Consider the following 5,841-nt stretch of genomic DNA (forward strand, 5'->3'; position numbering starts at 1 on the left):
TGGGTAAATACTAGTTTGATAACAGGATTGTTGATTTGTGGAACCAATTACCGCTTAACGTGGTGGAGGTGAGGTCCTTCGATTGTTTCAAGTGTGTGTTGGACATGTATATCAGTGAGATTGGGTGGTTATAAATAGGAGCTGCCTCGTATGGGCCAATAAGCCTTCTGCAGTTACCTTTGTTCTTATGTTAAATTGCATTGTTATTCTTCAGGTATATCTTGCTCTTGTTAGGCCCCATTTAGATAATGTAGCTCAGTTTTGGTCTCCCTAGTATAGAATATATATAAATGCACTAGAACGCATCCAGCATAGAATGCAAAGTTAATCTTGCAAATTAGAAACCTGTCATATGAAGAAAGATTGACAATTCTTAAATTACATTTTCTGGAAAGGCGAAGAATAAGGTGTGGCATGATAGAGGTGTACAGGTGAATGAATGTACATAACAAAGGGGATATTAATAGGGTACTAAAAGTTTCCAATACAAAACACAGAATGAGTATAAATTAGATAAGTTTAGATTTAAAATAGATCTGGTAAATATTGGTCTGGGAATAGGGTTGCTGATTTGTGGAACCAATTTCCACATAACATAATAGAAGTAGGATCCCTTAATTGTTTCAAGCGTAGGTTATACATATATGAATGTATAGATTCGGCGATTATAAATAGGAGCTTCCCTGTATGGGCCAATAGGCCTTCTTCAGTTACCTTTATTTTTATGATCTAAAAACCTTACATTTGTCTGATTGAGATAAACATGGAAAAAGTCTCACTATTACTTAAGAACATAAAAATGAAGGTATCTGCAGAATGCCTTTTGGTCCATATAAGGCAGCTCTAAAATTTTATTTATTTATTGAATAATTTAGGAAAAGTGTGGATTATTTTAGTATTTTTTTAAATTAATGACAAGTCAGACAACGTTTATTAGCTTGAACATACACCTCACTCTCCAGGGACCTCACATCCATCTAGCGCCACCTATATATTAACTAGCAGACATTAGATTTTCTGAGTAGCAAATCTTAAACAACAACAACATTAGACCTGTTGATTTAATGAACAAAAATTCTACCACTTACCCATGCCCGTGACATCTGCTTAGTTGCTAAATCTTCAACCAGAGAGCTCATTAATATTGAGTATTGACTTGTATTTGACTCACTCGTAAGAGAGTGTTGGAACTCTCTTACGCTGTGATACTTCCACTTTCCAAGACAATGGATTCCACTGCTCAATCTGACTATTTTCCGAGTCTTCCACGATCGATCTTAGCCGACGTAAGATCCCTCTCTGAAGAATTTACTGCCGACCAAATTTTAACATTTATTGAGAAGTCACAAGACAGTCTTATTATCTTGCATAATAAAAATCGTAAGATGATATCCGCTAGCACATTTCAGCTTGGAATTTTGTGCGCATTAACTCTTTCCTTGCGTACGCCTTCGGTCAAAATTACGGGGCAATGGGAAGATGTACTTTGGAAAATTACTGACCTAACATGTACTTGGCCGTCTGAAAATAACATAAATTTAAGGGAACTGGAGTCTACTACCTTGAAACCCTGGATATTTACAATATTCTCAGACCCGGAATTGTGCCCTAACCCATACCTGCGTCTGAAAATGATCCATTATATCAGTTATTGGCGAGATTATTTCTTGCAGGATGCCACATTGGGAATGCAGGCAGTTGCAGGGCTGGTGATCAATAGTAAATATATCGATCTTAATCATCTTATGGCAAGTGATCGTTTTTTATTAACTTTAATTGCAAGTCTTGGAAGAATGTTATTAAGCCTTAATATATATGGCCACCTAGATACTCTTGCTGCTGCAGCCTTAGACCAGGTAAGGAGAATTAATGTTAGCCGAGAAGCTTCCTTATTCTACCATCTAGTGCAGGTCCTAAACGAAGCGGCAGAGGCTACCCTAGAGAAATATAAACTAGATAAAGACGTAGAGTATGCTTTATGGGTGTTCAATAATCAGTTGAGTTTATTTTTGGTGTTGTTTTCACCGCCCACTCTAAAGGCTTATGCAGGTCCTGGACTGGCAAAGATCTCTGCAGACACCCTAGTTACGATCACGGTTTCAATTGTTACAATTGGCTTGACATTACAAGCTACGGATGGAAGCGAATACATGATGCTCTTGTCCTACTTAAATGAGATTTACCATAGAATATCAGTACTTGAAGACTGTAGATCAGTTTCCCAGGTTCTAAGACTTGACCATGAAGAGTATCTGTCTTCCCTTAGCAAGAAGGCAGCAGATTTCGGCTGTTTCTTCCATCATTTCCTAATACCATACCAGGAATCATCGGAAGCCGTCCCGGAAGAGTTCAGAGACAGCGTGACGCAGTCGCTGATGGAGGCGCCGGTACTGCTGCACTCGTCCAAGATGGTGATAGACGAGTCGACACTGGTTCGCCTGCTGTTGGAGTCTCCCTCCGACCCCTTCACGCGTCAACCTCTGGACCAGGGCTCCTATAGTCGCCTTCCCGAACTTCAGGTTGACATTCTTGCTTGGAAGAATAACACCCAAATTACCGAATAATATAATTATTAGAATATTGAATTTATACGAATGTTAGAGTTTACTTTTTACAATTTTATTCGGACATAGTAATGTAGTTTACTTCAGGTTGACATTCTTGCTTGGAAGAATAACACCCAAATTACCGAATAATATAATTATTAGAATATTGAATTTATACGAATGTTAGAGTTTACTTTTTACAATTTTATTCGGACATAGTAATGTAGTTTACTTGAATATGTTGTGTAATTATCTTTTAAACAATAAAACAACAGAAGTAACAATTTATGAGCATCTTATTCTCACCTATTTAACAATATTTGAAAATATCTGCCAAAATCATTGAGAGGAAATTTGAAGAACGAGAAAAGTTTTAATTTAGATGAGATTAAACTGGGAAATATAATTGTTTTATTAATTATAATACGCTCGAGCGCCTGCTATTGGAGTCTCCCTCCGACCCCTTCAGGCGTCGCCCTCTGGTCCAGGGCTCCTATAGTCGCCTTCTCGATTACTAGTGATTACCTAATAGTCAACTATCTTCAGCCTCTACCTAACTCTTTGCATGAGAATACCATTGTTCTTTAAATTACAAATGATTCCATCGCCCCAACTATCTTCAGCCTCTACCTAACTCTTTGCATGAGAATACCATTGTTCTTTAAATTACAAATGATTCAATCACCCTTGACGAGATACTAACTTTATTTCCCCTCCCCCATCCCCCCCCCCGCACACATAAAAAAAAGCCTTCAATTCTTCATCCTTGATCCGCTCCTGTACCAGGTAAGTCCACTACGGGCTCACCATAAACCGTGCTACTTGGAACTTGTTCCGAGTAGCTGAATCTATAACAACAACATCTTCAGCCTTCCCTGATTTCCACACTGAAGCATACGTTTTAGACCAATATCAATCCGGCCCACCTTTTCCGACAATTTTGAAATGCCAGTATGCGAACAATTCAAATCGAATGTAACCGAATTTAATATTTACTTCTTTATCTATTACAAATATATACTTCTGATCCGCAAAAGCAACAATAACCCTCTCAATACATTCTTTTTTAATTCACTGATCTCTTGAGAAAAACGAGAACCCTGTTTGTGGATTTGTTGACTTATTTAAGGCTTTTTACCCTGATAACTACAATAAACGTATCAAACATCAACATTATCAGGTCATGGGAAGCACCCTTCAATTCCTCGAATCATACATCGATGACAATTTCAAGTATATTTATCTGAACGACGCCGCTAATTCATCGAATCTTCCAATAAATATTCCTCTCAAGACAAACATTAACAAGTCTACTCCTCTTTCTCATTTATTTCAATGCCCTTCCCATTGTAACTCGATCCCATTCGCTTTGCTGATGACACAACCTATATTTTGCCTACTCCCAACCCTCTTTTTGTAAATAACATTGTGAATACTGAATTAACAATAACCGAAATATGAACTTAATAGATTGGCAAGTTGCTTGTGTCTAAAACTAGGTACTATGTACCTCGCCCTGTCCTGGTAATGCCCTAGTATTTGCTCATCTATGGTAAATTTGTCTGGGGCTCTTCTGCCCAAAATTACCTTCGATCCCCAATTACTCAAACCGGCCCAAATTTTGAAGGGCCGGACGAAGTGTTTGCCAGGGTGCTGAAGGAATACAATGGCTTTGCGAGCCATTGTCTACCATATTTAATATATCATTAGAGTCAGGAAGAGTGTCAGGGTCGTGGAAGGTTGCTAATGTGGTACCAATTTACAATAAAGGAGATGGATCAACCCAGGAAAGAAGATAGATCAACTCAAGAAAGAAGATGAACAGTCACTTCTTTTCCTACCATCCTCCTCCTTGTGATAAGATTTATGTCTTCGTATCTCTCTTCCTCTACGCATCAGAGACCCCGAATTTCTTGATTTTGAAATTTCCTTTATCAACAAATCTTTCTGTTGCTTTGCATTTACATTTTGTCAACTGTGCCTATTCTCAAGCTCAACGATATTTCTTGCATCCTAAACCTGTTTCCAACACTATTAGCACTGTGCTCTGCCTTCTCTGCCTGCCTTCGAACTACTTTAGAGTTCAGAATACTTTTCGTCCTGTTGATATAAAGCTTGCCTTTTGACAAACTAACATTTTTCGTAGCGATCAAGTTCACACTGCGCCTACTGCTTCTTATGCTGTTGGTGTACACTATATTTTTTGTTCGTCTTGTCTTCTCCAATACTTTGGTGAAACTGGCTATACACTAAATGACAGTCTTAAAGAACACAAAAGACGTTTTAAGCCTGCAGACACAAGCAATGCTATCGTGAGTTGTAATGGTATATGCACACCATAGCTCCTTCCCCTTCCCCCTTTCTCTTCCACTTTACCCTTTCTCTTCCCCTTCCCTTCCCTCCCTTTGGTCATCCCTTCCATTTGTCACGGTCTGACCCTCGTGGTCATAAACAGTTTGAAGTCACTTGCTCTCCTGTCCATCTGTCCAGTGACGAATTGAAAATAGTACCTCAGGGCCAATAAACTTGTTTTCTCAAGTTACACCTGGGTGCCCAGTCGGCATTCCCACAGAAAAGTCGTTGGTGCCTTCCCAGTTTTTGGAGTTTTCTGTCAAGATGAATTGACCCTTATGGTCAAACCTGATCCGGATTGGCTGAATACATGTTTAAATCCATTGGCCATAGGCTTGGGATAGGCGGAGCTAATTTGGGCCTAGAAACTAGGGGGGTGGAGCCTGTCCCACTGGTAAGCGTTTTTAGAAAATATTAGTTAGTGTGTCTTGGGGCCTCAACTGAGGTACAGGTCAGGTGACCCGCGAGCAGCCAGGGATTTAGAGCAGGCTATGTTTTCAATTTTGATTTAAATATACGGATTATAATAATAAAGTATTTTAATGTATTTGTGTTTAGTTATCTGTTCCCTTTGATTAATGACTGTGTAATTCATTCTTGTGATTTTCATTTGCTGTGCTAGAAATTCCCTTGTGTTCTCCATCTTATGAATAGTAAAGTCGCTCTAGAATCTCCCCTTCAATTCAGTAAGATTACAGTATTAATCTATTAAGATTCATTTACTTGCCCTTTGAGTTCCCTGATTATTGAGTCCCTTACTTCCTGGGAAAACAATAATTTTAGACACATTCATTTATGCTTGGGAAGGTGGTGGCAGTGTTTAATGATTTTAATTATTAGTTATAAATTAATAACCCCTATTCTTGTTGTGTTCTCATTTAATATTCAGCTTACATTCGTGGCAGTCCAGTGAGGGGGTCATACTGGACTGTAACAGTGTTAA

Source organism: Procambarus clarkii, chromosome 76 (assembly GCF_040958095.1).
Source record: "Procambarus clarkii isolate CNS0578487 chromosome 76, FALCON_Pclarkii_2.0, whole genome shotgun sequence".
Taxonomy (NCBI): Eukaryota; Metazoa; Arthropoda; class Malacostraca; order Decapoda; family Cambaridae; genus Procambarus; species Procambarus clarkii.